General features: G+C 37.4%; 1 protein-coding gene across 1 annotated transcript in view; it reads left to right on the top strand.

The window, feature by feature from the left end:
• The window catches only part of DCC (DCC netrin 1 receptor), a 781864-nt gene that overhangs the window by 90540 nt on the left and 665873 nt on the right, over positions 1-25451 (top strand). The gene's annotated exons all lie outside the window — the stretch shown is intronic.

Below are 25451 nucleotides of genomic sequence, written 5' to 3'. Positions count from 1 at the left end.
GCTGAGTAATAGTCCATTGTATATATGTGCCAAATCTTCTTTATCCATTCATCTGTTGATGGACACTCAGGTTGCTTCCATGTCCTGGCTATTGTAAGTAGAACTGCAATGAACATTTTGGTATATGCTCTTTTTGAATTATGGTTTTCTCAGGGTATATGCCCAGTAGTGGGATTGCTGGGTCGTATGGTAGTTCTATTTTTAGTGTTTTAAGGAACCTCCATACTGTTCTCCATAGTGTCTGTATCAATTTACATTCCCACCAGCAGTGCAAGAGGGTTCCCCTTTCTCCACACCCTCTCCAGCATTTATTGTTTGTAGATTTTTTGCTGATGGCCATTCTGACCGGTGTGAGATGATATCTCATTGTAGTTTTGATTTGAATTTCTCTAATGATTGATGATGTTGAGCATTCTTTCATGTGTCTGTTGGCAATCTGTATATCTTCTTTGGAGAAATGTCTATTTAGGTCTTCTGCCCATTTTCGGATTGGGTTGTTGTTTTTTTGATATTAAGCTTCATGAGTTGCTTGTATGTTTTGGAGATTACTCCTTTGTCAGTTGCTTCATTTGCAAATATTTTCTCCCATTCTGAGGGTTGTCTTTTCATCTTGTTTATGGTTTCCTTTGCTATGCAAAAGCATTTAAATTTCATTAGGTCCCATTTGTTTATTTTTGTTTTTATTTCCATCTCTCTAGGAGGTGGGTCAAAAAGGATATTGCTGTGATTTATGTCATAGAGTGTTCTGCCTATGTTTTCCTCTAAGAGTTTGATGGTGTTTGGCCTTACATTTAGGTCTTTAATCCATTTTGAGTTTATTTTTGTGTATGGTGTTAGGGAGTGTTCTAATTTCATTCCTTTCCATGTAGCTGTTGAGTTTTCCCAGCACCACTTATTGAAGAGGCTGTCTTTTCTCCACTGTATATTCTTGCCTCCTTTATCAAAGATAAGGTGACCATATGTGCGTGGGTTTATGTCTGGGCTTTCTATCCTGTTCCATTGATCTATATTTCTGTTTTTGTGCCAGTACCATACTGTCTTGATTACTGTAGCTTTGTAGCATAGTCTGAAGTCAGGGAGTCTGATTCCTCCAGCTCCGTTTTTCTTTCTCAAGATTGCTTTGGCTATTCGGGGTCTTTTGTGTTTCCACACAAATTGTGAAATTTTTTGTTCTAGTTCTGTGAAAAATGCCATTGGTAGTTTGATAGAGATTGCATGGAATCTGTAGATTGCTTTGGGTAGTAGAGTCATTTTCACAATGTTGATTCTTCCAATCCAAGAACATGGTATATCTCTCCATCTATTTGTATCATCTTTAATTTCTTTTATCAGTGTCTTATAATTTTCTGCATACAGGTCTTTTGTCTCCTTAGGTAGGTTTATTCCTAGATATTTTATTCTTTTTGTTGCAGTGGTAAATGGGAGTGTTTTCTTAATTTCACTTTCAGATTTTTCATCATTAGTGTATAGGAATGCAAGAGATTTCTGTGCATTAATTTTGTATCCTGCTACTTTACCAAATTCATTGATTAGCTCTAGTAGTTTTCTGGTAGCATCTTTAGGATTCTCTATGTATAGTATAATGTCATCTGCAAACAGTGACAGCTTTACTTCTTCTTCTCCAATTTGGATTCCTTTTATTTCTTTTTCTTCTCTGATTGCTGTGGCTAAAACTTCCAAAACTATCTTGAATAATAGTGGTGAGAGTGGGCAACCTTGTCTTGTTCCTAATCTTAGTGGAAATGGTTTCACTTTTTCACCATTGAGGACAATGTTGGCTGTGGGTTTGTCATATATGGCCTTTATTATGTTGAGGAAAGTTCCCTCTATGCCTACTTTCTGGAGGGTTTTTATCATAAATGGATGTTGAATTTTGTCAGAACCTTTTTCTGCATTTACTGAGATGATTATATGGTTTTTCTCCTTCAATTTGATAACCTGGTGTGTCACGTTGATTGATTTGCATATATTGAAGAATCCTATCATTCCTGGGATAAACCCCACTTGATCATAATGTATGATCCTTTTAATGTGCTGTTGGATTCTGTTTGCTAGTATTTTGTTGAGGATTTTTGCATCTATGTTCATCAGTGATATTGGCCTGTAGTTTTCTTTCTTTGTGACATCTTTGTCTGGTTTTGGTATCAGAGTGATGGTGGCCTTGTAGAATGAGTTTGGGAGTGTTCCTCCCTCTGCAATATTTTGGAAGAGTTTGAGAAGTATAGGTGTTAGCTCTTCTCTCAATGTTTGATAGAATTCGCCTGTGACGCCATCTGGTCCTGGGCTTTTGTTTGTTGGAAGATTTTAAATCACAGTTTCAATTTCAGTGCTTGTTATTGGTCTGTTCATATTTTCTATTTCTTCCTGCTTCAGGCTTGGAAGGTTGTGCATTTCTAAGAATTTGCCCATTTCTTCCAGGTTGTCCATTTTATTGGCATATAGTTGCTTGTAGTAATCTCTCATGATCCTGTGTATTTCTGCAGTGTCAGTTGTTACTTCTCCTTTTTCATTTCTAATTCTATTGATTTGAGTCTTCTCCCTTTTTTTCTTGATAAGTCTGGCTTATGGTTTATCAATTTTGTTTATCTTCTCAAAGAACTAGCTTTTAATTTTATTGATCTTTGCTATCGTTTCCTTCATTTCTTTTTCATTTATCTCTGATCTGATCTTTATGATTTCTTCTGCTAACTTTGGGGTTTTTTTGGTTCTTCTTTCTCTACTTGCTTTAGGTGTGAGGTTAGGGTGTTTGTTTGAGATGTTTCTTGAGTCTTAAGGTAGGCTTGTATAGCTATAAACTTCCCTCTTAGAACTGCTTTTGCTGCGTCCCATAGGTTTTGGGTCGTCGTGTCTCCATTGTCATTTGTTTCTAGGTATTTTTTGATTTCCCCTTTGATTTCTTCAGTGAACACTTCGTTATTAAGTAGTGTATTGTGTAGCCTCCATGTGTTTGTATTTTTTACAGATCTTTTCCTGTAATTGATATCTAGTCTCATAGCGTTGTGGTCGGAAAAGATGCTTGATACGATTTCAATTTTCTAAAATTTACCAAGGCTTGATTTGTGACCCAAGACATGATCTATCCTGGAGAATGTTCCATGAGCACTTGAGAAGAAAGTGTATTCTGTTGTTTTTGGATGGAATGTCCTATAAATATCAATTAAGTCCATTTTGTTTAATGTATCATTTAAAGCTTGTGTTTCCTTATTTGTTTTCATTTTGAATGATCTGTCCATTGGTGAAAGTGGGGTGTTAAAGTCCCCTACTATGATTGTGTTACTGTCGATTTCCCCTTTTATGGCTGTTAGTATTTGCCTTATGTATTGAGGTGCTCCTATGTTGGGTGCATATATATTTACAGTTGTTATATCTTCTTCTTGGATGGATCCCTTGATCATTATGTAGTGTCCTTCTCTGTCTCTTGTAATAGTCTTTGTTTTAAAGTCTGTTTTGTCTGATATGAGAATTGCTACTCCAGCTTTCTTTTGATTTCCATTTGCATGGAATATCTTTTTCCATCCCCTCACTTTCTGTCTGTATGTGTCCCTAGGTCTGAAGTGGGTCTCTTGTAGACAACATATATACGGGTCTTGTTTTCGTATCCGTTCAACCAGTTTATGTCTTTTGGTTGGAGCATTTAATCCATTTACATTTAAGATAATTATTGATATGTATGTTCCTTTTACCATTTTCTTAATTGTTTTGGGTTTATTATTGTAGATCTTTTCCTTCTTTTGTGTTTCCTGCCCAGAGAAGTTCCTTTAGCATTTGTTGTAAAGCTGGTTTGGTGGCGCTGAATTTTCCTAGCTTTTGCTTGTCTGTAAAGCTTTTAATTTCTCCGTCAAATTTGAATGAGATCCTTGCTGGGTAGAATAATCTTGGTTGTAGGTTTTTCTCTTTCATCACTTTAAATATGTCCTGCCACTCCCTTCTGGCTTGCCGAGTTTCTGCTGAAAGATCAGCTGTTAACCTTATGGGGATTCCCTTATGTGTTACTTGTTGTTTTTCCCTTGCTGCTTTTAATATTTGTTCTTTGTATTTAATTTTTAATAGTTTGATTAATATGTGTCTTGGCATGTTTCTCCTTGGATTTATCTTGTGTCAGACTCTCTGTGCTTCTTGGAGTTGATTAACTATTTCCTTTCCCATATTAGGGAAGTTTTCAACTATAATCTCTTTAAATATTTTCTCAGTCCCTTTCTTTTTCTCTTCTTCTTCTGGGACTGCTATAATTCGAATGTTGGTGTGTTTAATGTTGTCCCAGAGGTCTCTGAGACTGTCCTCAATTCTTCTCATTCTTTTTTCTTTATTCTGCTCTGCAGTAGTTATTTCCACTCTTTTATCTTCCAGGTCACTTATCCGTTCTTCTGCCTCAGTTATTCTGCTACTGATCCCTTCTATAGAATTTTAAATTTCATTTATTGTGTTGTTCATCTCTGTTTGTTTGCTCTGTAGTTCTTGTAGGTCCTTGTTAAACGTTTCTTGTATTTTCTCCATTCTATTTCCAAGATTTTGGATCATCTTTACTATCATTATTATGAATTCTTTTTCAGGTAGACTGCCTATTTCGTCTTCATTTGTTAGGTCTGGTGGGTTTTTGTCTTGCTCCTTCATCTGCTGTGTGTTTCTCTGTCTTCTCATTTTGCTTAACATACTGTGTTTGGTGTCTCCTTTTCGCAGGCTGCAGGTTAGTAGTTCCTGTTGTTTTTGGTGTCTGTCCCCAGTGGCTAAGGTTGGTTCATTGGGTTGTGTAGGCTTCCTGGTGGAGGGGACTAGTGCCTGTGTTCTGGTGGATGAGGCTGGATCTTGTCTTTCTGCTGTGCAGGTCCACATCTGGTGGTGTGTTTTGGGATGTCTGTGACCTTATTATGATTTTAGGCAGCCTCTGTGCTAATGGATGGGGTTGTGTTCCTGTCTTTCTAGTTGTTTGGCATAGGGTGTCTAGCACTCTAGCTTGCTGGTCATTGAGTGGAGCTGGGTCTTGGCATTGAGTTGGAGATCTCTGGGAGATTTTCACTGTTTGATATTACGTGGAGCTGGGAGGTCTCTTGTGGACCAGTGTTCTGAACTTGGCTCTCCCACCTCAGTGGCACAGCCCTGACGCCTGGCTGGAGCACCAAGAGCCTGTCCTCCACACGGCTCAGAATAAAAGGGAGAAAAAAAAGAAAGAAAGAGAGAAGAAGATAAAATAAAATAAAGTTATTAAAATAAAAAATAATTATTAAGAAAAAAAATTTTTTTAAGTAATTAAAAAAAAAAAAACAGACAGAACCCTAGGACAAATGGTAAAAGCAAAGCTATACAGACAAAATCACACACAGAAGCATACACATATACACTCACAAAAAGTGAAAAAGGGGAAAAAAATATATATCATTGCTCCCAAAGTCCACCTCCTCAATTTGGGATGATTCGTTGTCTCTTCAGGTATTCCACAGTTGCAGGGCACATCAAGTTGACTGTGGAGATATAATTCGCTGCTCCTGAGGCTGCTGGGAGAGATTTCCCTTTCTCTTCTTTGTTCGCACAGCTCCCGGGGTTCAGCTTTGGATTTGGCCCCGCCTCTGCATGTAGGTCGCCTGAGGGTGTCTATTCCCCGCCCAGACAGGATGGGGTTAAAGGAGCAGCTGCTTCGGGGGCTCTGGCTCACTCAGGCCGGGGGGGGGAGGGGTATGGATGCGGGGCGAGCCTGCGGGACAGAGGCCGGCGGGACGTTGCACAGCCTGAGGCGCGCCGTGCGTTCTCCCGGATAAGTTGTCCCTGGATCACGGGACCCTGGCAGTGGCGGGCTGCACAGGCTCCCGGGAGGGGCCGTGTGGAGAGTGACCTGTGCTCGCACACAGGGTTCTTGGTGGCGGCAGCAGCAGCCTTAGCGTCTCATGCCCGTCTCTGGGGTCCGCGCTGATAGCCGCGGCTCGCGCCCGTCTCTGGAGCTCCTTTAAGCGGCGCTCTGAATCCCCTCTCCTTGTGCACCGCGAAACAGAGAGGCAAGAAAAAGTCTCTTGTCTCTTCGGCAGCTCCAGACCTTTTCCCGGACTCCCTCCCGGCTAGCTGTGGCGCACTAGCCCCTTCAGGCTGTGTTCACGCCGCCAACCCCAGTCCTCTCCCTGCGATCCGACCGAAGCCCGAGCCTCAGCTCCCAGCCCCCGCCCGCCCCAGCGGGTGAGCAGACAAGCCTCTCGGGCTGGTGAGTGCTGCTCGGCGTCGATCCTCTGTGCGGGAATCTCTCTGCTTTGCCCTCCGCACCCCTGTGGCTGCGCTCTCCTCCGTGGCTCCGAAGCTTCCCCCCTCCGCCACCCACCGTCTCCGCCCGCGGAGGGGCTTCCTAGTGTGTGGAAACCTTTCCTCCTTCACGGCTCCCTCCCACTGGTGCAGGTCCCGTCCCTATTCTTTTGTCTCTGTTTTTTTTTTTTTCTTTTGCCCTACCCAGGTATGTGGTGAGTTTCTTGCCTTTTGGGAGGTCTGAGGTCTTCTGCCAGCGTTCAGTAGGTGTTCTGTAGGAGTTGTTCCACATGTAGATGTATTTCTGATGTATTTGTGGGGAGGAAGGTGATCTCCGCGTCTTACTCTTCCGCCATCTTGAAGCTCCTCCTCCATTATGATTTATCACAGAATATTGAACACAGTTCCCTGTGCTATACAGTAGGACCTTGTTGTTTATCTGTCCTATTGTTTTTCAATCTGATATTCTTAGTAGCTTTTCTCAGATCCATTTTGGCACTGGTCTACATTCCTTTTCTCAATGTGAAATGTCATTTAGAGTTGCATTACTAATTTACTAAGGTTTAACGTTAATAACCAGTTTTACCAAATTTGGCCTATAAATATATAAATTCTTAATGAGTACATTATTCAACTATTATGCTATTAAGCAAGTCTTATATGGGATGTTAGAGTTTATAAAAAACAGTTAGATGTATCTCCTCAAGCTGAAGAACTGAGCTTTATGGTGGTAATTTCCACATTATAGGCCTTTAATCGCTAGGGTTAACTCTGTGTTTTAATGGCTAACAAAAGGAATAGTCTGGATCAGTGCTTCTCAAATTTTAATGTGCTTATGAATCCCCTGGGGATCTTTGTAACTGGAGATTCTGAATCAGTAGTGTAGGGTGAGGTCTGTGAGTCAGTTCCTAGTGGTCCGCAAAACGGGGATATAGGGAGACCTAAACACCTTAGAAATTCAGGACTTTGTGCATCCCCTTTAAAATTGCCTCTGGCCTTTGTTTTGGGCTGCCCCTAAAATACTCACCTGCCAGTTTATTATCTCTTGTCTCAGACTCTCCATCTTCTTAGAATATCTTTGCCAGATTCAGCAAAAGCAGCCCAGGATGCCCAGTTAAATTTTAATATCAGATAAACAATGAATATTTTTTAGTATAATTACATCTACAGTAGTGCATGGGACATGCTTATACCAAAAACTTATTTATTATTTATTTAAACTTAACATTTAACTGGATGTTCTGTATTTGATCTGGCTAACTTCTTCTTGAAACTAGTGCCTTGATATGGATTGTTCTAGATCAACCTCAGCACTACTGACTTTGGGGCCATATAATTCTGTGCTGTGAGGGGCTGTCCTGGGCGTTGCGGGAGGTTTAGCAGCATCCTTAGCGTTAACCTACTAAATGCCTGTAGCACGTCGTTGTCACAGTGGGGAGTGAGGAGATGGGAGATGTCTGTGGACATTACCAATGTCTCCTGGGGGAGCAAACCCACCCCCAGTTGAGATCCACCTGTCTAGAGGAAGAGACTGTGTGTGTGTCTGTGTGTGTTGTGTGTGTGTTTCTGGATGTTTAGGGGCCAAAACTTCAGGAAAGATTTGGTCCTCTGTCTTTTTCAGTCAAATATGATATATAATGAAGTTTTATATAAGGTCAGTGAAAGTTATGAGATTACTGAAAAACTTAGAGGCAAATATTGTTTTCTATTTATCTACCTATGCACCTATTTCCTCATGCCGTGTCACCTCAACACATGCACCAATTTAGCATTTAAAAGCTATGTTAATCATAATGTTAATTATATGTACAGTTTCCTGAGTATTTTACCCCATATCTACAGCTGTGGAATATTCATTTGTCCTAAGTGTCTATGGGATTAGACTCATACTGTCTTCCCCAGCATTCATGGTCTTCCGCTAGCTCCCTTCTCCCTCCCCAACCCCTCTCCCCTTTGGTTTTCCACTATAGTCTCTAATGTTCCTCTCTTATCCACTCCATTGTGCAATGCAAACCAGACGTATACCACAGTGTTGTATACAACACAGATTACGGTGTTGCCCAAGTGTTTTCTGATCATGTGCTTTCCTCGTGTTGCCCTGCTTCTACCCTGTCTCATAGCCATCCTTTAAAGCAGTCTGTGCAATCCAATACTCCTCAGTCAGAAAAAAATAATGAAGTTGTGCCATCTGCAACAACATGGATGGACTTGGAGGGTACTATGCTAAATGAAATAAGCCAGAGAGAAAGAAAAATACTGTATGATATCACGTATATGTGGAATCTAAAAAATACAATAAATTATAACCAAAAAGAGGAAGACTCACAGATACAGAAAACAAACTAGTGGTTACTATTAGGGAGAGGGAAGGAAGGAGGGGTGATATAGCATTAGGGGAGTAAGAGGTACAAACTGTTATGTATACAATAAACTACAAGGATATATTGTACAATACAGGGAATATAGACAATAATTTATAATAACTATAAATGGAGTATAACCTTTAAAAATTGTGAATCACTATATTGCACACCTGTAACTCATATAATATTGTACATGAACTCTAATCCAATCAAAAAACAAACAAACAAACAACCCCCAGAACAGATCAGAGCAAAACAAAAAAGCAGTCTGTAAAATTCAACTCTTCAAGAAACCCTATTCTTATGTTCTGAGCCTGAAAGAATCACCCTCTCTTCTGGCACTTTATAAACTGTGTCTCTTCTTTATAGCACAGCACACTTTCTCCTTTGGATTAGAAACATTTATGGACTTTATCTCTCTTGCACACCTGGAAAGACCTTTAAAGTAGGTTTTGGAATTGATTCAATGTTGCATCCTCCATAGACCATCAATGTGCAGTCCCCCAGGTGCTCCCACCTTAAAGCCTTTGCATGTGTGTTTCCCTCTGCTTGGCACGTTTTGTCTAACATAACCTCATGGCCATACTCCCTCACGTCACTGAGATCTTTTCTAGGTAAGGCCCTTCCTGACCTCCCTGTTTAAAACTGCCACAGATCCCAGCTCCAACACACTTAAACCCCTTTCCTGATTTATTTCTTTTCATGATAGTCATCCCCTTCTCTCATGCTTTATTTTTACCAATTTATTTATTATCTGATTCCCCTTACAAGTATATAATTTTTACTCTTTCATTTATTTTCTTAATGCTTGGAGTAGTTTCTGGAACATATTAGGTGCTCAGTAAATACCTGTTGACTAAGTTAATAGATTAATGTACCAGAATACCTGAAAGTACCACCTCCAAAGGAGTTGGTCTTAAAAATTCCAATCCATGGGAATATAAGTAGAATAATTGGCAGAAACAAAACTATTTTAAGGTAGAACTTCTTACACACCCAGACACAAGCTCATCATTTTCTAATCCTATCTTGCATTTATTTCACACAGAAAACTTAGGAAGAAAAGCTAAAAAAATCATGTTGATTGCAATTTGGAGGGAATGGTACTGAAAAGGCTCCCTTGCTTAAACTTCTCTAATGCAAGGTTCTGGAAATTCCACCATTCTTCATATAATAAATGCTATATTACTTGTTATTAGCTAAGTAGCTGTAGAAATATGATTGGGCCAAAAAGAAAGTGGAAAAAAAGCTGTTTCATAAACCCTTGCTTCATTTTCCTTTCATCTCCTTTATTTTTCTTCATAAAAGTTGTATTTGAAGTGAGCAAGTGCCCTCTGGGGCTGTGCCTACATGGAATGTTAAGGTATTAATGGATCATTTTTGTGCGATTTGTTCACATAAGTCAAATATGCCAGATGGGTAGGTTATTCTCCCAACCACATTGACCAACTGTACATGAAATTGCCTAGTTAGTTTAGAACTCCTGAGTTAACATTACCATGGACAAGGAGTTAAACTTTTTTTTTTTTTTCTAAAGGACCAGATAGTAAATATTTCTGGATTTGCAGGTCACATAGTCTCTGCCACAACTACTCAGCTCTTCCACTGTAGCTTGAAAGCAGCCATAGGCAGTAGGTCAAGAAATGGACGTGGCTATGTTCCAGTTAAACTTTGTTTTATAGATCCATATATAAAACTTTATAGATAGATCTATAAAACTTTGTTTTATAGGTATTTGAATTTCATGTAATTTTCACATCATGGATTTTTTTTTTTTTTTTTTTTTGCTTTTGTTCAACCATTCTTAACTTGTGAGCCCTACAAAAACAGGTGGTGGACCAGATTTGGCTCACAGACTATATGGTTTGCTGACCTTCGCTACAGACTTTCTGCTTCAAGATGTTGTGGTCCTTGTAAGCTATCCTAGTTCAATAGGAGCAGGACTTGCTTGGAATGGAGCAGCCATGGCAAATGTGTGAGACCATGCCTGTGTTAAATAAAAGAAAGGCAAGATTTTGAGTCAAACAGCAGTTTGCAGCCAGTATTGCAAACCAGACTCTTGAGGTTCATCTCCAATTAAGACTTTGTAGATTACTTGTGCTTTCATCTAAATCTTGTTCTCACTCTGCAACGTTCAGGCCTAATTAATGTAGGCTCATTTTTCATGGTGCTATCTCTTCTCCTAGCATTTTGGAAAAACTTCATCAGTGATTTTTTTTAAGTTGGCATTAGTATTTATTTGTAGAAGTGGAGAGTTAAGCATGTTATTTTCTACCCTTTGTGTTGCTTAATGCTTTGTATTGTGTTTTCTCTGCCCGTGTGATCTTAGCTACAAAGAGATAGTTCCAGCAAAAGGCAGAGATGTTCAGGGTTTAGTACTATGCAGTTAAGATTTAAAGACACTAATTGTATTAACATTTATTTTTAGATCTTGTCCATAATGATCATTTTCTCTCTCATTCATTGACAGGTGTTTGAATAAATTGCTTACAACTTTAATGCTTTTATAATAGAACCCTTGTGGATACCAGAGTATATCTTTCCCAAGATATTTTAGGCAATTGTCTCAACTTCCTGTTTTTTTTTTTTCCCCTCAAGAATGTCAAAAGGTACATTTTCATAGCCTCATTGTATAGTTCATCCAACTGTTACTGGTCATCATTCATGTGGTCATGATTTTTCAATCCAGTTTGTCTCATAATTAGACATTTTGCAGCCTCCGTACCAGACCAAAGCATCTGCTCTTAGAAGTGTTGGTTTTTCCAAGCAGGAGGCTTTTCTGATGCTTCTCTCTGAAGATACATAGAGTACTTTCATCTTGGCAGGGGGAGTCTGGGTTTAGCCTTAGAAAAGAAATCTGTTCAGATGCTGATAATTTATTTTCAATCAGTAAAATTAGTATACCACTTAATAAATGAAAAGGGTCTCTTTCTACCCACTTTATATCACAAAGGATTAAGATATCTTGTCCCTTGTTTTAATCAGAGATTTAAAATATGTTTCCATCTAAATGCATTAGCACTGAGCTCCCCTACCTCCTCAACTTGCACTCCGTTTTGAAAAGCTGATTAAATTGTTTCATTGCTGATTGGCTGTAAGCCCATGCACCTTCCTGGTTACAAGCCATTAACACCCTGGCCACAAGTGCTGACAGGAAGATGAAGAGATTTACACCCTCTGATTTCTGTATTAACAACAAGGACTAAACAGTATGTGGTCCTGTCAGTGGATAATGCAGTTTAAAGATATATTTTCTTTTTCCACAGGTGCATTTTTCTCTGAAAATTAGCAGTTCAGCTTGGTGTGAATAATAAGGTATCTTCTCTGATAAGTCTGATTCATATTAAAAAAAATCTGTATTATGGACAAGTTCAGGATTTATAAGGCTATTAGCATTTCTCTAAATGATAAAACTGGAGTCAGCTTATTCTTGAGATCTAAGTTTTGATAACCTGAAAAACTTAGTGGAGAGAAACAAGTATGGAAAATGTTACGTTTTATGAAGGGAAAATACATACACATGTAATAATAGTGAAAAAGAACTTTTCTTAATCATTCAGTTATTTAAGATAAAATTACTTTTTAACAACTAGAAACAATGCAGTATGATAATATGATCGCTTTACCCAATTAATTCTCCACTTGTTTAATAACCAACTACATATCTTTGTAGGAATATATGTGAAGTAAATGTATGTGTTTGTATACATACATTCACTTGAAATATATGTATATATTTGACTACAGTTGCACATATATAAGTATACATATATGCACATACTCTATATGTATCTGTATCTATACCTATACACACATATATACATAAGCACATGTATGAATATTTACTAATCATGCACATATATATGTGTGTGGGTATATGTATGTGTGTGTGTATATATATATAGCACATATAGACATATACTCAGATATATACAACCTCTAATATATAAAAATTGGAAAAAATAAATTGAAGATGGGGTAAAATATTAATTTTGTATATTTAACACATTTTCCCATCAAATGAAATGATTAGATTTGTTTCATCTCTAAGGCCTCTTTCAGCCTTAAGTGATGAACCTAATATTTGTATATCTTCATATTCACTTGAGAATTCTGGAAATGTTTGTAATGATTATTGGAGGATAGAAATACTATAGAAGGAATACAGATGAAAAATCAGGCTTTTAATAATTAATTGCCCAATAACCATTAACCACATACTACTGCAAAGGCACTGTGCAGAAGAGACTATGAAGGAATTGAAGGCTTATTCTTACTTTCAGGTAGCTTATAGATTACTTTTGGAGAAATATGTAGACTGACATGACAGCTGTCACTGTAAACCAGGGATTGATAAGTGGGGTAAAAAATGCAAAACCAAGTCCTACATTTCAGTATCAGGAGGATTCACTTTAAAAAATATAGACTGTACTGTAAATCGTGTTTGTCAATTACTTTGCTTACAAAATCTTCTCTTGATAGCTGGCTCAAAGATAGTCCAAATCTTTAGGGTCTAGATTATTAGAAGTTGTAAGTTCTGAATTACAATAATGAGACTTTCCCATAAATTGAGGCCACCATTAAAATATTCTCAAACTTTAAGATGAAATAAATCAAGTGAAGCTAACTATTTTAGAGTTTTCTTAACAGATGGCCCTTTGAGTAAATGGGCAAAACAAAAGTAATTTCTCCTCAATGTGATCAAACTTAAAACAAGGGTATTATTTGATGTTTTCACCACGTGAGGCACTGAGGTGTGAATATTCACAGAAACATAGAGCAATATTTCTAGCCTTGAGCAAACTAAAATTTAACTGAATAGAAGAGATGCATGAAAATATGATAATGATACCAATGAATGGTTGAGGATTACCAAGTGAGTGCCAATGAGAATATATTTGATGAGATATCAGAGAAGAAAAGGGAAAACAGATTTGACTTGGATCTCAAAGATTGAGTTGGGTTCAGATACTTGTGCATTCAGCAAATATTTATTGAGTGTCTACTAAGTACCAGACACCTAGGACAGAACGGTAAACAAATCCAGATAAGGGTCAGCCCTCATAAAGTATGAAAAAGCAAAAGAATCAGACAGGTGGGTGGAGAGCAGAGGGGTGGCAAAACTGAACAGGTAGATGGGAAAGTATAAAGCCATGTTCAGAAGCTCAGTGAGAAGATCAGTTATATAATAGGACATATGGTTACTAATGGAGAATTATAGGAGATAGAGATGGAGAGTGAATGACTTCATAAACCCAAGAAAAAAATACTATATCTGATAAGAAATTTGAGAAATAATGCTGTATTCTGAGATCCCCAGTAAAATCAGGTTAACCCTTAGTAAGTTTAGTAGTGAGAAATTGCTTTAAAGATGCACCTCACACATACTCATAAGGGACTTAAGATTGATGGACTCCATTGGTATCTTAATAAATGTTTCTAGATCTAAGACTAAATTCAGTAGAATATTTCCCGAAAGGATGAATAGAGATTACAATAAGCTGTCATCTGTGTCTCAAACACCACTCTTATACAGAAGTAGTATCTGTAAATCACTCTAAAGACTGTCTCAAATCCTCAAATGCTGAGGCCAAGAGGAGAGCAAAATACATAAGAGTTTGCTTCAAAGAAAGCAAAATTTGATTCGAAGTGAATACAAAGAACTTTGCAAAATTTAGGATAAATCTAGCTGTTTTAAACTTGTACTTTTGATCTTCTCTTTGTTGAAAAGCTGTATGCCTTAAAAATAACAATAGTTTAGATAGCCTTTGAGAACAAGAGTTTTATCTACAGAGCCAAAGTAAATTAGAGTGACTAAATTAATGAGAAAGCTCAATAAACAACAAGGTAACTCACTTGTGATTATAAACAAAGGAATAAGAGTTGTTCATATTAACTTGAGTTGGTCAGTTTTTGCAATACTGGGCAAACTTTATGGGCTCCTCTCTTACCATAAATCTCCAAGCTTGTTTTTAAATCCCTTTTAAGTGTCTCTGTGATAAATGTTGTCTGATGAGCACTGTATCTCTACTAGACTGGCAGCTCCATTTAGGGCAGTGATGGGGAATGTTTTATTTACTTCTGTAAATCCAATGATTCACAGTTTCTATTAGTTTTGTTAAATGTTGGTGGATGACTGTAAGGTCTGGCCACATATTAAGTTGTTGAAACACAGAGTCACAGGGTTATTTAATTTTACAAATGGAAAGAACTTTGACGATTACCTCTAATCCTTTCAACTTTGAGATTCAGAGCTTGAGAGCCAGTAATTTCCTTATCTCTTACTCTTGTTCTAGTTTTAATATCACATCTCTTACTCTAGTGTGTTTTCTTCTTGTTTCCTTCAAACCACCACATATACCCAGTTAACCCAAAGCCAAAATCCCTTACCCCACAGCCTAAACATTTTATTTGGAAACCAGACCAGGGCTCATTCTTTTTTTTTTTATTTTTAATTAGTGTTGTTATTTATTTAGAAAAACTCCTATAAAATGTACAAAGATAGAGACTTCAGAAGTAATAATCACATTTGAAATTGTTTATGATGAATTAACACAAGCTCAAGACCAAGTTTCAGCAGCTGTAATCAACAAACCATTGAGAATATAACACTCTTTCCAGAGTTAACATAGGTATTTCTAGTGAATCAGAGAATTGAGGCTCTTTCAGGGAAGTAATATGTAGAAGTTGAAGGAGGAGCCATAAACACTATAATCCAGAAACAATTGAATATATAATAATTGAAGAGTAACTACAGTCTATATAATGAGTGTATAACTTGACACATTGACAATACCTTCTTTTCTTTCTTTCTTTTTTTTTAAACATCTTTATTGGATTATAATTGCTTTACAATGGTGCATTAGTTGCTGCTGTATAACAAAGTGAATCAGCTATACATATACATATATCTCCATATCCCTTCCCTCTTGCATCTCCCTCCCACCCTCCCTATCCCACCCCTCTAGGTGGTCACAAAGCACGGAGCTGATCTCCCTGTGCTATGCGGCTGCTTCCCACTAGCTATCTATTTTACATTTGGTAGTGTATATATGTCCATGCCACCCTCTCACTTCGTCCCAGCTTACCCTTCCCCCTCCCCATATCCTCAAGTCCATTCTCTACATCTGCGTCTTTATTCCTGTCCTGCCCCTAGGTTCTTCAGAACCATTTTTCTTTTTTCTTTTTAGATTCCCTATATATGGGTTAGCATACAGTATTTGTTTTTCTCTTTCTGACTTACTTCACTCTGTATGACAGACTCTAGGTCCATCTACCTCACTACAAATAACTCAATTTCATTTATTTTTATGGCTGAGTAATATTCCATTGTATATACATGCCACATATTCTTTATCCATTCATCTGTTGATGGGCACTTAGGTTGCTTCCACGTCCTGGCTATTGTAAATAGAGCTGCAATGAACATTGTGGTACACGACTCTTTTTGAATTACCAGGGCTCATTCTTGATCCATCCCTTTCCCTCACAACTCACACTCAACCTTCAACAGGTCCTTTGATTATGCCTCAATATATCTAGCATCTCTCTTTTTCTCTGTTCTCACTGTTATCTCACTTTCCCAAGCTGCGGAACAGAGCATTGTGCACCTGTTATCAATCCCAGGGAAGGATTCCAGACACTTCTGTCCACTGTGTCTTGGTATCAGAATTGCCAAGGAAAACAACACAGCCAAGCACTGGCTGGAACAATGCTTTATTCACATAGAAGAAACAGAGCAAGTTCAGCTCCAGTAGTGGGCAGTGTTCCCCCATGGTCAGAGTGTCCCCCACAAAGCTGATGCAGGGCAGTCAGTCTACCTGCACCCCTCTGCACCACAGTAGAAAAAACCCAAAACCCTGCTGTGGAGTTTGAAATACTGAAGATGGGGGATGTGCCTGAGGGTCAATGACCTACACACCTAATCAAAACAAAGGAACATTCATTGAGTAAGAAATGGAATGATATTCTCACACAAGGTGATAGGCCAGCACAGGCTATGTGAGCTTTTTATTCCTTGGTAAGGAAGTGTTCCAGGCCCAGCGGGGGGAGTCAAAAGACTGCTAGCACTAGCAGGACACTGTCTTTCCCAAAACAAACCCAGTTTTCTTTCACTTTGACTACTGTTAAGTTTGTGAGATTCCTGCTTTCACTCTTGCCTTCACCTATGACCTACCCCCACTAACTATCCTCTACATAGCAATAAGAATGGTCTTCAAAAAATGTATATCCAGTCATGTAATTTCCGTGATCAAAATTCCGTAATAACTTCTCAATGTAATTGAAATGAAATACAAACTTACCAAGATGGTATAAGGTGTCTGAATTATCTGTATTATATGACATCTCCAGTCTAATCTTTTGCTATGCTCCTCTTTGCCCACTGCCCTTCAAAGCTCATTTTCTACTTATTGAACCATGCTTTTTAAGGAATACTTCTTTTTATGTTCAAAGATCATAAGATCAGGAAAGATCATAAACAAGCTTGAAAGTAATGTTATTCCTGGTTCTATAAAAAGTGTGTAAGTACTCTCATACTTGAGACTAATGCTATCCTGAAGGAATATTTTACTTCCTACCACACATACCTGTACCCCATGCCTGGTCCCTTAGGAGCAGGGAAGAAAATCTATCTCTGACTGCCCACGCATGCCCTTTTCCCACCTTATTCTCAGTCCAAGTATCAGATGGTACAACTGGGCCCATGAAAATGACTCCACAACTGAAAGATTTTCAGGAAGGATGATTTACTATTCTCTAATTTACTGACATTCTTCTACAGCCAGATGATTGCTGGGGATTAGGTATACAGAAAGATATGTTGGAATAAATAACTACTTCAGATTCTTGTGGAGGATATTGATTCAGGTGAGTATGAGACAAATCCCAAAGCATGAATTTTGGCATCAGACATTTTTTTTTTTTTCATTTGAATGGTTCATTCTATCAGGGATATTTTGTTACCTGGGTCAAGCTACAAAATTTTGGTAATTCTTTAAAAATTTGATTTCCTCAGGGTCTTAGTAGAGAAGGTGGAAAATCATACACATTCAGCAATGAAGCAGACATATTTTGACTTTCCATTTTCATTGTGCAAATGCACAGCATGCAAATGTTTCATTAGCTCCAATTTTCTCCCAGTAGGTACTTCCAAATCAAAATTAAAATTATATAGATTTACCAGAAGTTTTTAATCGAAATGATTATTTCTGCTGGGGTTCCTTGATTCTCATGTTACAGTTGGATTTTGTGGGGAGAAAAAATAATACTGGTGGAAAAAAAAGAAAAAAATAATACTGGAATTATGAGAGAAAAAATTGAATCTTTTGATGTATTTGATATGAATCTTAGCTCTTATCAGTAGCTAAGTTTTAATTAATTATATACTGAAATAGAAGTATTGAGCTGAAACTACTCTCTCCACTGCCTCCTTTTATTGAAAACTTGTTCCATTTAGGTTTCTCCTTTCTTTGGTCTATGTCTACAAGTTTTGAATATAGGATTCAGTCACATATTTTTGACAGGAGAAAAATCATTTATACTGAAAGGAAGGTGATCCTATCTAACAAACTGAAAGTGAAAAATGTTGCCAGGGAACTTCAGTAGGGCCCTTTAGCCATGTGGAGACTATATATTATTATACATTATATAGTGCCTAGTATGTATTCAATCAAAGCTACTGGTAATAAGAAAAATAAACATCTGGGTTAATAGATTAACAGGTAGAAGATCATTTAATCCTTTGGATAATATGCTCAGTTAAAAGTTTGAAACAGTTATCACCTGATGGATTCTTGTTTCAGTGACCTTTGAAACTCATTGGATAATCTCTTGCTAAGTTTTTCTGCTTATGGGCTCCCCTTTATTGGGGCTTTGCCATGTTTCACTCAAGAAATATGATGAATATGAATCTTACACTCCTCCTCTAGGCTTCCAAAATCCAGAAAAGCCCTTTGACAAAAACTAGCGTTGATCGTTCATCATTATATTTCTTAGGCAATTAGGATGATGCCTGCCACATATGAGGTGCCCAATAAATGTTGACTGATTGTATTAGTCTGAGTTCTCCAGAGAAACTCATGTGATTATAGAGGCTGAGAAGTCCTCCTGCATTTGGCAAGCTGGAAACCCAGTAAAGCAGACGGTGTAAATTCCAGTTCGAGTCCCAGTCTGAAGGCATGAGAAACCTGATGTCCCAGCTCAAAGAAAGTCAGGCAGAGAGAATAAATCCTCTTACTTCACCTTTTTGTTCTATTCAGGCCTTCAATGGATTGGATGAGCCCTACCCACATTGGGGAGGACAGTCTGCTTTACTCAGTGTACTGATTTAAATGTTAATCTCATCCAGAAACACCCTCACAGATACACCCAGAATAATGTTTAACCAAAAATCTTAGCACCCCATGGCCTACTTACATCCACAAATAAAATTAGCCACAACATTGACTGACTGAATAAATGAATGAAAGCATACTTTGGAAATTCCCATAAGATGATATAATCAGTGCTGGTAGGGCTTTGTGGCAGGGTTATCAGGGGAACATAGATAAAGTAGGGAAGGGCTAGTGACAGTTATATGATGTAAAACAAAATATCATACAACTTTAAGAGCTTGCTTTTCTGTTATTTGGATGATTTGCCTGCCTTGAATTAAGCACAATTTACAAGTAGGCCTAACAGATATTAGCCACATTCATAATCAACTTTCATGAATGTTGTGACCTTTTGTTAGCCATGCGTAATGCGATTTAAACTTGATGGAAAGCCTGAGACTGAATTCTGTAAAACTATTCATAACTATTGGTTATAAAACAATCTCAGGTTTTGTAATAAGAATTTTATCTGCAGAGTAGAGAATGACAATAAAGTTATTGTCAAAGCCTGTGGAGGTAAACATCTCTTCATGAAATCAATATACTCTGAATAATTTTTTTTTACAATTCACACTGAATAGAATACACTGAAAAGAGGGTTAGAATCATTAGCAAAATATCCTTTTGTATATTTTAAGATGTGCTTGTTTTAGAAAAAAATGAGAAAAATAACTTTCTCCCTTTAAAAAATATTTATTAACATAACTTTATATGGTCATATAATGTTAAGTACAGTGGATATACCATAATTTGCTTAAGAAATCACCAATTGTACAATTAGCCCGTTTTCTATTGTTCACTATTTTCCTTTCTTTTTTATTTATTTTTGGGGGGGATTTATTTATTTATTTACTTTTTATATTGTTCACTATTTTAAATAATGCTGTACTGAATAATTGTGTGTGTGTGTATATATGTATATATGTATATATATAACTTTTTTCTTCATGTATTTATGGAAAGATTCCTAGAAGTGGAGTTCTTGGGTTAAATTATTATGCACATTGACAAATCACTTTTCAAAGGTAGCATATCAACTCATGCTTTCAGAATTACTGTTCATAATTTTTTGAAATCATTGCAACCTTAATAGGCTAAAGTGCTATATTATTTTCAGTTTTTGATTACTAATGAACATTTTTCTACATTAGAAGTTTGTCCTTTAAAGAATTCCTATAGAAAATCTTATAGTGAAGTAAAACAAGCAAACAAACAACTCCTGTTTGGTCTGCATTATGAGAATGAGTTTCCATTTGGCTTAATACATATATACAGGTAAAAGGCTAGTTTCAGTCATCAAAGAGATGGTGATACAGGTAGGAGAAAATGGAGCTGCCACTGTACAAGGGATGCCATCTAGCTCTTCCTTGAAGAAGGATTCTATTCTAACCTTCACATACAATAATGGCATTGATGTTCAATATAATTTGATTAGATTTTATGAAGAATCTCTCTCCAGGAAGACAATACCATGTGAGCTTGAGGAAGAGGTGGTAAAGCTCACTTCATTATTTAATCTTGTGCTGGGAAATATATGTTGTATAGTAGCTCAGAAGGATGAAATAAAAATCTTTTAACATGCTACCCAGAAAAATGCTTCCAAAATCTGCCTCTGTTTGACCCTGGAGTTAACAAAAGACATGGATGGGCCAAGCCAAATCATTCTTGACTGATTGCAGATAATGAAGTCAAGAGATGCCAACAGAGTTGTTAGTACGTGGGTGTAGTTCATACCTGAAAACAATCTCCAGGGGAAGGTTAGGTGGGGCCTGAAATCCAGCTCTGGATTTGCTAGCCAATCCCATGGGGTACCTTTTTAAACTCATCCCTTCAAAGATGGCACCCTTTTCCAATTCTTACAAAGGTGTCATGTTGGCTACCAGAGGCCCTAAGGATGTTATTAAGAAGGATGACTTGGAGAATCCTGAATTGCTGCTCCATAGATTTGAAGGCCAAGAATCTAGCAGGGCTACTTGATGAGATTAGGGATAGATCTTCATTCAAACTGTCTCTTGATCACTCACAGGAGTCCCAAAATGACCACTTGGTTCTAAGTCTTATGTATAATCCGTTTTCAGAGATCTGGGAAAATACCAGCCCTTTAGAGTATTTATATTGAACAAACCCCAAGCGTGATTCTGAAAAAGACTTATTTGATGACATTTCTCATTGACTATTTTTTGCCAAGGAAATGAGTTCATTATGTGCTGCTAATCTTGCAGAGCTGGACAGACAAATGACTGTGTAATTTGCCTACAGTTTTCTTTCCCTTTCACACTTCTGTTACATCCTTCTGAGTTCAACTAATTGGCCACATGGATGTTTCTTATAAGATCACACACTGAAGGAGTGTGGCCGGTACCCGAAAGACACACTTCCTAGACTTGTTTTGCAATGCCACATTCCAGCCATGGCTCTTTAGCCAACTACCTAGGAGTCTGTAATTTCACCAGTGAAAATGAAGTTGCTAAAACAGAAACAAAAACCTGGGGGAAAACATAAGGAGGGAAATGATAACTCTCAGAGGGACATACAGAAATATGCTTGTAACATATTCTAAGAATCCTTTATTGGTCTTCTGGCTTCTGAAAAGCAACCAAATCTAGAAAACTTCTCTTTGGATTATGTCTATTCTCTTCCCCTGAGCTCATTTGAAAATTAAAAGGGGGCAAACAAGGTCTGGCTTTGAAGGGAGGTGGCCGTGAAGCTTTAATTTGGAGCAAACAAACCATTTACTTCAGCTCTCCTCTGGCAGTTACAGGATATTACCACGCTGCTGAATATTTAAAAGCAAGAGACATTTCCAATCCCAAGGTCTGTCCCCCAATTGATAAGTCTATTTTTATTAAATGAACTTTAATTACTTAATAATTAGACCTTCCATAGGAGGAGATATGGATCGTGATAGTCTGCCAAAGAGGCCAGAGGGCAAATCAGAAGAACGTGCCATTTTGAGATTAGAATTTAAAAGAAGGAATAGGCCCAATCTGAGGGTGTTGTGGGTGGAGGAGAGGCCTCCCAGGAGGAGGAGGAGAGTCCTGGCATAAACCTGGAATGCTTTATTTCCACTTTTGCTTAAAAAGCAAAGTAGCTTAGAATTAAATGAACAAGAGTGCATGTCTAAGCTATTCAAACTTTCTGACCATCTGGATCTGAATGAAAGATTTCTCCTAGTCTATGTGATGCGTGTGTGCATGGGTAGAAGAGTGCGGAGAGACTATTGTTCTCATTATTTTAATTCTCAGAGCCTAACACTTCTGACGTCCCTGCAGATTTAGCAGCTTTGCATTCATTGCCATGGTGATTTTCTACCTCATTTTTTTTAGCATCACAAAGGAAAAGCCCAAATGAAAAATGTTTGCTGCTTTGCTGTTAACATTTCTACTGCCCTGGTGACAGCCAACAGTTTGGATGTGCCTAGCTCCTGAAAAACTCTGTACTGGCCAGAGCCTGATTGATGGCTGGAGCCATTGCCCTGCCTGTCCCAGCTGGGTGGGGGCTGGTCCTGAGACCACTGATAACTTTGTTTCCAGGGAGAGTGATTTGAAGGAAGACGGGGAAATCTCATTCAAAATATCACTGTTTCACAATTTAAACTTACGGGCCTTAGATAAAATTTTCATGGATGCACTAGACATCGCTCCCCCCCGCCCCCTCACAATCTTTTCAAATGAAAGGCTGTATGGGTTGACTTTGTATGCTTATTAGGCTCAGCTCTTTTTCACTTTCCCTGAATAAATCCTTGTTTTCTCCCTCTCTTTACGCTCTTCTTCCTAGATTTCCCAGTGTATAAGAGCCTGGGATATTTGCCTAAACTAATTATCTGACCAATCATACATACTTCCTCATTAGACATATATTTGATGGACGATTATATACACTACACAAGGCAAATCTGCAATGAGTAGTGTCCAGATGTTGTGACGGTTACATACATCAAGATATTTTTGACTACGTTTAGAATGGATTTAGGTAAGAAAAGAGTAGTGATAGGAATACCATTCGTGTTATGATTACAGTCTATCAAATGTGATCTAATGAGTTGAACCAGGCTTTTTCCATGAACAGGCTCTGATGAGCAGGTAGCTATTTTTCATGAAGATCTAGTTAAAATTATACCTGTATCTTTGTATTGCATTAGAGCATTAAATGACTCTTATGAAAATACTGTATTTCGTTCTTATGAGTTATAGTGAGTTTAATGTTCTTAAGTAGGTGCTTATACTCTGCCTTGAAAATATAGTACTAAGTTGATCGCCTGTAACTTCTTCTTTTAATACTGTTGCTGGTTTGTTGCACGACCATGAGTTGAGAGTGCTCAAAGACAGCACAATACTGGAAGCATTAATTCAAGCCATATAGAACCTCGTAAACCTAGCATTTCTTTTTGATGCTTGGGGTTTCCTTTGTAGAGACACCAAGAAAAAGCTACAAATCATGTTTATAATTTCTCACTATATCAAATAATCAACTATTTGAAGTTTTCAAACATTGCATCATTAAATTTTAAGTAAGAGGTAATTCCAACCCCCTGTTTATTAAGATCTAAAATAACCATAGTGAATAAGCATGTGGAACAATAGCCAATTCCATTAAGCCCAATTATATTAATATATAATCTCATGCCTCATCTATGATTCTTCCAGCTAGATGAAGTTTATATAAAGGAACCAACTGTTGAGTATCAATTTGAATTACTCTTTCATTTTATGTTTTATTCTATGCTCTAGAACTCTGAAGGTGAATTTTGTGAATACCACAGACATTCAGATGTAAAATACATATTTAGAATTTTATCCAGTGTATGTAACTTGTACAGGACCATATATCTGAATATATAGAAGTATCCAGATATTTTATCAACTTATCAAAAATATTTTATTCTTACCTCCTTTGTATAAAATGTATAACTTGTATGTGTGGGTAAATTACTCCCAACGGTGTTTCCTTAACTATAAAATAAAATGCTAGGGATGTGAAGACCAAGAAAAAAACTATTAAGGAAATAAGTCAGAAACGTATTTGAAAAATATCTTGATGTATGTAACCGTCACAACATCTGGACACTACTCATTGCAGATTTGCCTTGTGTAGTGTATATAAACCATTCGCTGTTCAAGTATATGCTTTAAATCCATACCAAAGCCAATCAGTAGTAGATTAATGTGGCTTCTTTTGAATACACTCAAGATTATACACTACAAACAGCCTGGAAATTGGACTTTGAACAATGAGCTAGGGCACAAGTTAATGGATTCCTTTTGGTCTTCGTTCAGTGGTGGATCCAGCATAGTTATAGATTAGTTCCAGTTAACTGAATGAGAAGAATAAAATTAGGCATGTGGTTTGCTCCCACTGTAGACACATCTGTACTGTTGAGACAGATAGCTCGATGGATCTAGATTCCAGATGAGTAATTTTAATACCTAAGTGTAGGATATATTTCCATTGATAAATTAACATATGCATCAAAATTCATATTTCTCTATGGTCTAGAATTAATTGTCCTTGCTAAACCATGGTGCCACATCTCCAGGTCTGTAGGTCTGTTTATGAGTGTGGCGGTAGTGAGTGGTAGACCATCGTTGGCAACTTAAATCTATTCCGTATGTGATACTGATGTAATTTCCTTTTTCATAGATTAAGTTACCCTGTGGCTCAAAAGACTAATCCCTGAAAGGGACATGAAATGCTACCTTAGCCTAGGGTATGAGACTTCTCTACAGCATTTTTGATTGTCTCTCATATTAAATTATGATGTTTTAGCCTAGGTCATTTTGCCTTTGCCCTTTTCACTCCAGCAAAATTTTTATCAGATTATAGGGAAAGTTAGGTTTGTGAGAATTAAAAGACCCCAAATAAACCTAACAGTAGTTAAAACTGAACACATTAGAATTTGTTATTAACTAAATATTGGTAGAAAGTTTCTTGACAAAATTTAAACTAAGACCTAGGAAACTTTGACCTGCTTATAATAGATCTATAAAATAAAAATCGCAGTAATGCAAATATGATCAGAAAAACTTGACATGAAACCCAAACTGATGAATGAATCAAATTTTATTGTGAAATGCACATACAGGGAAACCAATTCCAGTAAAAATAAAATATTGGCATATAACTGTGATGAATAGAACACAAATCAAGAATTAAAATTATTTAATTGGATTGACTCTAGAAAGTAAAATTGCCAATGATCCATCAATGGTGACATAATTCATTCAAATATGTTTGTTTGTAATCACAAAAAATGTTTTCACTGTCAAAGCACTAGGGTCACAAATATCCATCTGTTCATAAAAGGGGGTTCAAGAGGGCAGGCTCCAAATATCTTCTACCCTTCTCATATACAGCACCATGATGGAGGAGGCTTCTCTCTCACCATCTGTCATGCTCAGTGATAGCCAGTTTGTTTATTTTTTTGTCTTTTCATTTTCCCCTGCCTTTGCTTAATCATCCATATGGATGCATCTTTTTTACATGTTATTTCAAATGG

Source organism: Eubalaena glacialis, chromosome 15, assembly GCF_028564815.1.
Source record: "Eubalaena glacialis isolate mEubGla1 chromosome 15, mEubGla1.1.hap2.+ XY, whole genome shotgun sequence".
NCBI classification, from domain to species: Eukaryota; Metazoa; Chordata; class Mammalia; order Artiodactyla; family Balaenidae; genus Eubalaena; species Eubalaena glacialis.
This window is presented reverse-complemented; position numbering and strand designations above follow the sequence as displayed.